This window comes from Bos indicus, chromosome 11 (assembly GCF_029378745.1).
Source record: "Bos indicus isolate NIAB-ARS_2022 breed Sahiwal x Tharparkar chromosome 11, NIAB-ARS_B.indTharparkar_mat_pri_1.0, whole genome shotgun sequence".
In the NCBI taxonomy this organism is placed as follows: domain Eukaryota; kingdom Metazoa; phylum Chordata; class Mammalia; order Artiodactyla; family Bovidae; genus Bos; species Bos indicus.
The window spans coordinates 63529126-63541503 of NC_091770.1; the positions used below are offsets into that span (position 1 = coordinate 63529126).

The window sequence follows — 12378 nt, forward strand, 5'->3', positions numbered from 1 at the left end:
CTGATTCATTCCCTTTTTACATTTGAACAATATCTACTATAAGGATGCACCATGGTTTACTTAACTGGTCCCTTATTAACGAACATTTAGGCTCTTCTGAACCTTTTGCCCTTGAAAACAATCTTGTGATGAACAACTTTATATATCAGAGTTGCCTTTATACATTAAGATGCCTACTTACTGCTCTGTAACTATCTGACCATGGTACAGAGATAGAAAGAAGATCTTACAACTGCAAATCCATCTGAAATCAAGACAAAGCCCCTCTAAAGCAAAAACACACACAATTATGGAAGTATATAAGAGGACACTTTGATTTGGTATGATACATATAGACTCCATCCATATTTATAGAAGGAGTGAGATGGAATTCAATTATTATTTAAAAGCTTGCTCGTTCTACATTCTTTTCCTTCTCCTGCTCACCAACCCCCACCCAAAGCCTCACCATTCATTCATTCTAGGGGCTAACCATTCTAACAGCATTCTATCTCACAGACCCTGTGCCCAAGCAATGACTATGAGGTGTCTGGTGCTACCTGAGAGAGCAGAGAACAACCCTGTCTGTCCCTGGTCATTATCTGAACCCAAACGCAAAGGTCCAGCTGGAGATGCAGGCACAGAGCTATCTGCACCCCTGGGGATGGCTGTAGGCTGCTCCTTGCATCAGAGCCTACATCCCAGGTAAACCCCCCCAAAGTCAACAGCAAACGGGACCCCTCAGCAGAGCCCAGAGAGGGCCCAAGGGGCAGTCTGAGCCCTTTCCAGACACCGCCTCCAGCACAGAAGCAGGAAATTCTAAGCTGTTCATGGAGCTGACTCATAATCCTCTTTTCACAAGCATCCTGAAGGTTCTATTCTAAGTTTACCAAAGGGAACATGCCTTCAGGAAGAAGCAGAGCAGCACAAAAGTGGTTGCGGCTGGGCCCTCAATGAGCATTTCCTCCATGACAGGTCAAGGTCCCACCAGAAGGGCTAAGAAAAGTACCGAAGAGACCAAATGCCATTTACACCTTCTTGCAGAGGTCACACGCATCATTACCTGTGTTTGCACACAGTGATGGCTTAATTACCCCAGGGTTATGGTCAAACATTAAAAATGAATTATGCTTCTTTGGGCCCTAATTGGAACAAACCAAATGTATAAGAGTATTTTTAAAATAAATGGGGAAAAAAAAAACTGAACATGGATTTGCTATTACATGAAATTACATAATTACTGTTAATTTTCTTGGGTGTGACGATAAGTATTATGGTTATATTTTTAGGTCATTATTTCTTAGAGATACATATTGGAAGATTTATGGATGAAATGATGCATGAAATTTGCTTTAAAATACCCCACCCCACCTTATTGCCCGCCCCCCCCCCCCCAACAAAAGTGTGTGATGAATGACTGCTGAGTCGTGAGTACATGGTGTCCATTATACAGCCTTCTTTATCTTTGAGATTATGTAAATCACTTTATAAGAAAACAGTTGTTATAATAGCTAAATTCCACTGAGACCTCACTACTGATGAGACCAGGCAGCTCAACCCCTAGGGGTGATAGGCTGGTCACCCCTTTTGGGTGACCACACAAAAGCAAGTCAACTCAGTAAATACCCATAACAGAAGAGTCTTTTTCCTGTCAAGTAAGACATGGTTCTCAAACCCGGCTGCACGTTGGGAGTTCTGTGGGTTTTGTCTTTTTCTTGGTAATTGTTTGAGGGCATGATATGGTTTGGATTTCTTGATTTTTTTTCAGTTACTTAGGCAATTCTAATGGACAAGCAAAGTTTGAGAATCTTTGCTCCAGAAACCTGACAGAGTGGCTAAGGAAAAAGAAGTAAATGTGAGAGGACGGGACAGCTGGCTGCTCTCTGCTTGAGTCCGCCTGTGACCGCCCCCCGCACCTTAGTCTACTCAGTTGGCTCTCCAGGGCCCCCAAGTTTGGGGTCCGGGCCAAGCTTCCCTGAATTACTGGTGCAATTAAAGATGACACTAAAGCTATATAGTTAAAACAAAACAAAACAAAACAGGGACTTGGCAAATAGATAAAAACCAGAAGCTGGGCCTACTTTAAATCCAGACAAGCAAGGACCTGTTATCTGGCTTGCAGTTCACAGGCAGTGTTCCACTGACTGTACGCCCTCACCCACCCAGCATTAAGGGCCAACGTGTGTCCTGCTGATGCCAGACTGTGTTTGTTACAGAAAAGCTTCTGTGGCTGGTTGGTCTTAGGCAGCTTAATGGGTGAGAGCTGCTGGGCGATGGAGCCCTAACAGCTGGCCTTATTCAAAGCAGAGAGGAAGTGGCAATCCTCCTCTTGGGAGTGTGAGCCTCACCTCACAGAGGGACTGGGGAAATTCTCCTGCAACAGGTGGCATATTCTGCTCTACAACTGTGGGCCTGTGCCCACATTCCTGTGGCAATGGGGTTCATTCTGGTGTCATTCTCAGGGCCCTGGGAGAGGTGGGGGGCTTCCATCTGTGGATGCTCCTCATGGATGGGAACCCTCTGACCCTCCCTCATGACTACCCTGAAGTATTCCCTCTTTACACAGGACAGGCAACGCGATGACACCATCATCAGCCTGGCCATCGACAAGCAGAGCAAATTCCAAAGCCTATTTCCACAGCCACATCCTCCAAGATAAAGTGCACACGGCACCACGCACTCTCACCTGTAGGAAATCATCCAAAGGCTTCTGGTGGCCCAGCCTTCCTGGATGAACCTGTGAGTCACCATGAGCCTTAGGATACAAAACCCTTGAACTTTTCTTCTATCGCTTCACGGGAACATGCAGCTGTCCTCTGCCCTGGTGAACCTCAGCTGAGAGCCACTCTCCAGCTGCTCTATGGAGCCCAGAAGGAGAGAGGAGTCCTTCTCATATGCCCAGCTTTAGAGTCCCGGTGAAGAACACCAAGCTGAGGACCCTCACCTACAGAAACACACACGCACACATAGACACACACTCACACCTTCAGATTTGAATTCTGTTTATCACAAAGGGTAAACAGACCTGGAAGACAAGTCAACCCAGGGCCAAAGCCAGACTTTAGCTTCTACTCCTTGGATGCGGGACACCTCCTGCTCCCAGCCAGCTCCATCAGAAGCTACACAAGTACCAAAGGCAAGGCCAACTCAGCTGGTAGTTAATACAGTGGGTGTGTGTGCATGTGTGCTAAGTATCTTCAGTTGTATTCGACTCTTTGCGACCCTATGGACTGTAAGCCACCAGGCTCCTCTGTCCAAGGGACTCTCCAGGCAAGAATACTGGAGTGGGTTGCCATGCCCTCCTCCAGGGGTCTTCCTGACCCAGGGGTTGAACTTGCCTCTCCTGTGTCTTCTGCACTGGCAGGTGGGTTCTCTACCACTAGTGCTACCTGGGAAGCCCACAGTAGCTGTAAACAAGACTAATTTTTACTTCCAAAACACAGCCTGACAGGTCTTAGTCAACACTGCCCACTCACCCTCAAACCCCTGCCTTTAAAGTTTTGTCCTAGAAGACTCTTGCTATTGTTTCAAAGATGCTGTCCCCGGCCAAAGCTGCCTGGAATCCTTCTTCTGAAACTACCTTCATGGCTAGTCTTATAATAAATGAGCCATTAAAAAAAAAAGAGCAATCTTTACTTTTTGGCTAAGCACGATTTCTTAACTTATTAGATCCATCCACTAAAGCTTATTCTTGACTTACTCACCAAACTTAGCTCTGATGAACTTAAGGCCATTTCCAAAATCTACCTGCCTTAACAACAGAAATATTTAATATCATCATCTTTTTTTTTTTTCTTCTGAAGAGTTCCAAAAAGGTTTCTGAAAATGTTTCAAGAATTGGTTGGGAGATGGAGATGGGTATGGAGGCTCCTGATCACAGCTTTGAAAGATAAATGCCAAGTACTAAGGTATATACTCAGATACAAAACTATATGCTCTGATACAATTGCATTATAATAACCAAAAACTCAAGCTATATGCTCATATCTTATGGTACATTTTATGTGATTAAAGTCCATTATGCAGCATCAAATGGCATTGTCATTGTTGTTCGGTCGCTCAGTCGTGTCCGACTCTTTGCAACCCCATGAACTGCAACACATCAGACTTACCTGTCCTTCAGAATCTTCCGAAGTTTGCAAATGGCATTAATAGTAATCATAATGAAATGTTAGTTGACACTGACCTGACGTGCCAAGGACACTGGGCCTCTGTGTGTCCTCTTGAAACCCCACAGCAGTTATCTGAAACAGGGCCTGTGAGGATCCACCCTTTACCGGTGGGGAGACTGCCACCCAGAGAATGGAGAACCCAGCCTATGAAGCCACAGAGCAGCAGAACCAAAAGAGTGGTCTGACTCTGGAGCATACAGCTCTCAACCCCTGGGCGCACTGCCAAACCTCACCCAGTCAGCAGCCACCAGCAGAGCTGCCCTTTATGCACTAACCCAGCAGTGGCAGGGCACCCTGGAGAGGCAAAGAGAACATCTATCAAGGCGGTCCTGGGCCTTCCACCACGACACATGGGGAGGGGGTTGTGTAGCACATAGCATTTCAAAGACCGGGTGAGCAGCTGTCCTCCCAGCAAAGATCAGAAGCACCCACGATATTCAATTCTCAGCCCGGCTAGTTCAGCAACCCAGGACTGAACCCTCCCCTGGTGTCTTGCCCCAGCCTACACCAGTGATGGGTAGATAACCAACCAATGCTTGTACGGAATGGAGCAACGCATCCATGGGCTGGTCTGGGCGGTGCTGAGAGACACCCTATGGTTAAACACTTGGAGCTCGAGTCGCACAGTCCAAGCTGCTCTCCCTGCCCCATCGATTTCTAGCTGAGTTCTCAGACAACTTATTTCATCTTTCTAAACTGCATTTTCTCCATCTGTAAAATGGAGAGACAATGGCACCTACTCTGGGGTATCTTAAAGTCTGTGATGCCAATTAAGTGTACGTGTAACAAAGAGCATCACACCAGAGTAAGCACTTAATAAATGCTGCTGCCGCCGTTAAGTCGCTTCAGTCGTGTCCGACTATGTGCGACCCCATAGACGGCAGGCTCCCCCGTCCCTGGGATTCTCCAGGCAAGAACACTGGAGTGGGTTGCCATTTCCTTCTCCAATGCATGAAAGTGAAAAGTGAAAGTGAAGTCGCTCAGTCGTGTCCAACTCCTAGTGACCCCAGGGACTTCAGCCCACCAGGCTCCTCCGTCCATGGGATTTTCCAGGCAAGAGTACTGGAGTGGGGTGCCATTGCCTTCTCCGTAATAATAAATGCTAGTTCTCAGCAAAGGTTCAGTATACGACAGACAGTGCGGACCGAAGATGTAATAATCACAGAGTACCTTGGGGCATGGTTCTCCTCCCCACTCCACTGGTTAGCACCGGTGCCCAAGCAGAGAAATTCGACTGTGTCATATCCTTTGGCAAATGATAACTATACAATCCATCAGGTTCTTCCTGGACCTCTGAAGTCAACCTGAAACTCCTCCCTGTAACAGGGAATTACTTGGGGCTTTCAAACACCAGTGGAATTTCCCCCTTTTCTCTTGAAAGGCCGTCCTGACATTAGGAGGTTGGCTGTGGTTCTGTACTTCTCAAAGCAGGGGTTTCCTAAGCTTCACATCTACTTCGCGTTTTCCCAAGATATGTTACATTTGAATAACCACTCTAAAGGTGGTAGGGAGTGGGGGAGTGTTACAGACCTGGGGACTGGTCTAAAATAGTGGCTTCCCAGGCCCATCTGGAGGGTTCCTGGGCTGGCAGCTACTGGAGCCTGAACTGGGGGCACAGGAACAACCTAAACAAGAGAATGAAATGAAAAAACAAGCCCCCTGGACCTCACCACGCCTTCCAGGTCCCAAGATGACAGAGAGGAAGAGCTGTGAATTTGGGGGGGGGGGGGGGGGAAGGCTTCTTCCCAGAAGCCTAAGGAGAAAAAAGTCAGTGAGGAGGGGTGCTTTTGAAAGGATTTTTAAAAATTCCTGCTGCTGCTTATTAAGCTGTTAACACTCTACCTGGAAGAAGGGTGTCTCACCCACAGCCCTGAGCGGTCTTAGGTTAGGGCTGGTCACCCCTCAGCCATGCCACCAGGGAGAGGAGCTTCTAGGACTTGTATTCACCTCGAAGCCCCACCTGGCAGCTGACCTTACAGCACCATCCTATAGATTGTAACGTGAGCCCCACATGTGATTGAAGTTTTTCTAGCAGTCACGTTAAAAAAAGCAATGAAACCGTGGCAAAACTCATTAGAAAATAGAGATGACATAATCCAGTATATCTAAAATATTTTCGTTTCGACACTCATCAGGACGAAAGAATTACCAACGAGGTATTTTACATTTTTTTTCTTGGTGCTAAGGCTTCAAAATCCAATGTGTATTTTACACTCACAGCCCGGGTTGGGTTCACACCAGCTCTGTTTCAAGTGCACAGCAGCCCAGGTGGACAGCAGCTAAGGCAGTGCGGGTCTAGAGCAGTGGGGCTGTTCCCGATCTGGTCACCAGAATTGCCAAGGGGGAGGGGGCGGCGCCTGGTGCAAAACATGACACCCCAACCCCACCTGGGAAGGGCTCAGCCAAAGGCCCTGGCTGTCCTCCAAGTTCCGCTGCGGCGCAAGGCGCCACCCACACAGCCTGGTCCCCACGGCCTCTTCCCTCTGAAAGAATTATACAAGGCTTCCATTTAAAATAGACCCACCAGTGGCTAGCTTGGGACTGGTAAGCACAAAAAACAGGGAGACCAAAGACAGTCTCCCAGAGGTGGACTCACTGGGCTGAGGAGTAAGGTGCCCAGGCCTACTGAACCAAGCTGGTCTAATTTGTCTACTGGGTCTGAGCTTGGCCCCAAGCTTCAGCGTGACTCTTCTCTTTTTCTTTGAGTAGTCATGAACACCGTGTATACCTCATCTGTGAAAGGAAGAGGAAAGGCGGAAGATGATGCAAGAATACATTATGGTCCTCTGAGGGGTACTTTCAACACTTCAAGGGGGCAGAGATATTTCTAGAGCTATTATTCTGCAGTGGATATACAGCAGGGGATTTACTATCTGTTTGTTTTTTACATTTATTTATTTGGCTGTGCCGGGTCTCAGTTGGGATGTTAGTTGCGACATGTAGGATCTAGTTCCCTGACCAGGGTTTGAACCTCGGCCCCTAGCATTGGGAGCATAGTGTTAGTGAGTGGACCACCAGGGAAATCCAAGCAGGGCATTTAAATGTCCTCAGACAGGGCTCTATGCAGCTGTCATTTTATCTCCTGAGGACCCTGGCCAGAAAGAGGCCACCTTTAACTTGGTGGAGGTGCGCTGACCATGCCCATCAACATCCCCTGCAGGTTCCACCATCACCTGGGCTTCCAGAGCACAGGGCTAAGCTTTTCTGGTTTAGCCTTACTTGCTGGGAAGCCTAAATCGAGATCCTTCAAAGGAAAAGCCTGACACACCGGGTATGGAAAAGTTCTCTTATCATTTGGAGAAAATAATTTAGGGCTGGGTAGATAAACATGTACAGGAAATACTTCTATAGAGGTCTTGATCCTCTGAAGATTAATAACCCACAGAACTGGAGACCAGCCTCAAACTCGGAGGAAATAGGCAAGTTATAAAAACAGGAAGAACGGGAAGTTTATTTTTGGATGAATATTTGTTCTAGTGAAGCTCTCGATCCTGACAAAAACCTTGATCTGCAGGTCATTTGCTGTGGTGGAGCAGCTGCAGCGTGTGTTTCCACAAGCTGTCCCACCAGAGATTTCCGGGTCTTTCTGGAAAGGGCCTCGCCCCACTCCTGCAAAACATCTGCCTCGCTGCCACCACTCAGGGCCTCTTTCCTCCCACATTCCTGCTAGAAAGCCTGGCCATCGCCACCAGACCCCTCTGCTTCTGTCCCGAGGGCTCGAAGCTGGCCCATCTCCAAGTGTTCCTCTGGGCTTCTGCCATGTCTGTTCCTATGTGATATGATCAGCCTTCCTCCACGACTGCCAGCCCGCCTGGCCCCACCAGCCTCTCCGTTTCTCAGTCTATAACCCCTGTCACCATACCTTCCATGGCTCCTGGTTGCTTTGAGAAGAAAAGCCAAATCTCTTCCAGTTTGATAAGAGAGAGCTCTACAGAGTCTGGTCCAGCCCATCTTTACAGCCCTAACTCTCTATGTAGGCCTGGCTATGTGATTTGTGGGACCCTCGAAAATGGAAATTAATTTGTAGGACCCTTTGTTCGAAAATTATTAAGGATTTTACAATGGCAAGAGCAGAGCATTAAATTGTGGTGGGGACCTTGTAAGCTGAAGTGCCATGCGATGGCAATGGCTGCACATCCATGAGGCGGGCCCCCACCAACCCGCCTCCCTCAGACCCACCCCAGCAGGCAGTGGGCATGGCCACCACTAAGAACCCTTCTCACCCTCCTCACCCTCACTGCCCAGCATCCCTCCCCTCCATCCTCTCAGGTAACCAGTTCAGAGGCCCCTTCCACTGGTTCACGGTATGGTTTAATCTACCTGTCTCTCCTTCACATCTGAGTTAGGCCAAGAGTCCCAGGGCTTCACGTTCATTGCTTAGCCATTTCTGCGCCCTTCCCTCCCACCTTTCCAGAACAAAACTTGGTACACACATTAGAAAAGAAAGTGAAGTGGCTCAGTTGTGTCTGATTCTCTGTGACCCCATGGACTGTGTAGCCTGACACACTCCTCCGCCCATGGGATTTTCCAGGCAAGAATACTGGAGTGGGTTGCCATTTCCTTCTCCAGGGGATCTTCCCGATCCAGGAATCGAACCTGGGTCTCCTGCACTGCAGGCAGACTCTTTACCATCTGAGCCACCAGAGAAGCTAGGTCTCTACAAATTTCTACTAAATAGCCACTAGGAATACTGCCCTCTGCCTCTAACAGCCAATTACAAAGCCTCCTATGACCTTGCCAAGTGACCTGTTAAAGAATAATTTTTAAAAAATTCCCTCAAGATTTGCTTTTCCATAAGAGATGCCCAGGTTCTCCAGAGAAATAATCACACGAGTTTTGAGGATGTCTGAACAGGAACTTCCATTAACCACCAGTTATGAAACCTACTGGCTGGACACCAAGGCTGCACACACTGACTTTGGCAGTAGCTTCACAAGTGGCCCAGCTGGCACAGAGTCAGAAATCTCACCACCCTGCTGGCTGCAGCCAGCTCTGGGGGGGTGGGGTGGGGGTGGGGGTAGGAATGGAAGAGGGACAGGAAACAGGAGAGCCAGGATACCCTCCCACCTCTCAAGGGGAGAGGGAGCCATGTTTAATTTAATGCCCTATAAACTATGAATGGGAAGTTAAGTTCAAGACAAGAAACTTGGGTTCTCACCTAAAAGCTTGAAATGGTTTCTTGTTTCCATTAACATGATGAACTTCTCAGGGAAAATGCTTATGGGCCCTTAAGTTCCTTTTGAGTGAAGAAGCAGAATGAGACAAGGGACAGAAAAGAGGGACAATGATCACCACTACCCCTTAAAGGTTGACCCAATATTTTATTCTTTAAAGAAGAAAAATATTGGAAATTCCAAACAGCTTTCTACATATTCAGGTGAGGTAGATTTTTCCAGCAATTGTCATCTGATCATTCTTATGGGAGATGGTGAGGCTGAGGAAGGGAAGGATATTATATCAGAAAGCACAGGTATTAACTATATGTGCCCTCTGGTATTAAAAGATCTTCAAGGAACCTCCTCTCCCAATAAGTCACTCAGTAAGAATAATCATAGTAACAGCAGCAGCTATGATTGATGAGCAGGTTAATCACGGGGTGAGGGCTGGACCAGTTGTTCTCAGTCACATCTTTCCTGGCATTGAGATCATCTATACTTTCCTCATTTATTGGTTCCCCTGTTTATTGTGCAGCTCCCTCTTAAGAATGGAAGGTTACCTCTGATTACCCAAGACCCCAGCCCAGTAAGGTCTTAACATCATCATGGATTTATTAAAAGGATATCTCCTTCCTTACAGTCTGGTTCCCAGTTTAGAGAGAAATCAAGGCTCATGGTGTGTGTCTAAGGAAGGACATTGCAGGTTTTGACTCTTCGGATGTCACTCTGTGGGTGTTGAGCACTTCGTTGTTTCAGAAATTTCAGGCCTCCCATCTGTTACAACACCCCCTCAAGAGCCCCGCTTTCCCTGCCATGCAAACATTTCCCACTGTTGGCTCTTTAAGAGGTACATTTTTTTTTAACCTGAAGCTGATTTCAATATTAAAGAAAAATAACTTGATTGTGAAGTATTCAGCAAATACTCTGAATATCTAAAACCCCTATATGTGGAATCTAGAAAAATGATATAGATGAACTTATTTGCAAATAAGAGAGACCCAGATATAGAGAACAAACTTAGGGATATTACAGGGGTAAGGTGGAGTGGGATGAATTGGGAGACTGGGACTGACATATATACACTACTATATATAAAATAGATAACAAGAACCTCCTGTATAGCACACAGAACTATACTCAAGGCTCTGTGATGACCTAAATGGGAAGGAAATCTAAAAAAGAGGGGATGTATGTTCATGTATAGCTGATTCACTTTGTTGCACCGCAGAAACACAACATTGTAAAGCAACTATACTCAATAAATTAAAAAAAAAAATAATACAATAAAATAAAGCCTCTAAGTGGGGTCTGGGGGGCCCTCCACTGTGATGGGGTAATTTTGTGGGGAAGTATCCTAAAAAGGGTTAGGGTTAGGGTTAGTTCTGTAGGGGGGGTTATGTGGTCATTCACTGCTGGTTTCCCCAGCTGTCAGTAAAGAATGCAGGAGATGGAAGTTACAAATGGCTACCAGAACAGTCTCCTCCTTAGTCTATGCTCCAGCCTCTCGGCTGTACTTTTTGTGTAAGGAATATAGACACCATTCTCCAGCTATGACCAGGGAAAAAGCAGTGGGAACTCCCTCCATTAGAGGCTTCTGAGTTTTTTATCTAATAATTTATAACCTTCATCAATTATTTTTCACACAAAATGATGGCAAGCATACTTAGTTCTCAGTTTACTGAACGGAAAGTATCAGCTAAATATACTCAATTCTGATATGAGTGAGTGAAAAATAATGCAAAAATTGCAAATATACTGGGTAAGTGCTTCCAAATTATATTTGAAATAAATAGGACTTAAGCTGGAAAGGTTGGGTAATACTGCACATGTAAACTCCAGAGTGAAGATACTATAGCATTTAGTTAACCAAAATTAGAAATATTAAAGTAATGAGCCCTATGAAACACAGACTGCAGAGTTGTTTCCAATTCAGGATCTGTCTAAACTAAAATACTGGGCTGGAGGAAGAACAAGCTGGAGTCAAGATTGCCAGGAGAAATATCAATAACCTCAGATATGCAGATGACACCACCCTTATGGCAGAAAGTGAAGAAAAACTAAAAAGCCTCTTGATGAAAGTGAAAGAGGAGAGTGAAAAAGTTGGCTTAAAGCTCAACATTCAGAAAACGAAGATCATGGCATCCGGTCCCATCACTTCATGGGAAATAGATGGGGAAACAGTGGAAACAGTGGCAGACTTTATTTTTCTGGGCTCCAAAATCTCTGCAGATGGTGACTGCAGCCATGAAATTAAAAGACACTTACTCCTTGGAAGGAAAGTTATGACCAACCTAGACAGCATATTCAAGAGCAGAGACTTTACTTTGTCAACAAAGGTCCGTCTAGTCAAGGCTATGGTTTTTCCAGTGGTCATGTATGGATGTGAGAGATGGACTATAAAGAAAGCTGAGTGCAGAAGAATTGATGCTTTTCAACTGTGATGTTGGAGAAGACACTTGAGAGTTCCTTGGACTGCAAGGAGATCCAACCAGTCCATCCTAAAGGAGATCAGTCCTGGGTGTTCATTGGAAGGACTGATGTTGAAGCTGAAACTCCAATACTTTGGCCACCTGATGTGAAGAGCTGACTCATTTGAAAAAACCCTGATGCTGGGAAAGACTGAGGGCAGGAGGAGAAGGGGACGACAGAGGATGAGATGATTGGATGGCATCACCGACTCGATGGACATGGGTTTGGGTAGACTCTGGGAGTTGGTGATGGATAGGGAGGCCTGGTGTGCTGCAGTACATGGGGTCGCAAAGAGTCGGACACGACTGAGCGACTGAACTGATACTGACTAACTAAAAATGCAAATTTTAACCTAAACATATAAGTTTAGGTAAAAAGGGAATCTACAAACACTGAAAAACTAGGGAGAGCAAACATCTAAAAGCCACCCTGAGTTAGCAATCAGGCTGGTGTCAAGGCCAAGGTTAGTGCATTAGCCAGCCTTACCCAGGAGCCGTGTGCAGGCCCGTGTATTTTAACACAGTGTGTTTGGAGGGGAGAGGTTTAACCTGAGTCAATCCAGAGCATACCAAACTGAATCTGAGCCCTTGAGGCAAGGATCT

General features: G+C 46.3%; 1 protein-coding gene across 1 annotated transcript in view; it reads right to left on the bottom strand.

Moving 5' to 3' along the window:
- Nucleotides 1–12378, bottom strand: part of SPRED2 (sprouty related EVH1 domain containing 2) — a 126784-nt gene that overhangs the window by 71720 nt on the left and 42686 nt on the right. The gene's annotated exons all lie outside the window — the stretch shown is intronic.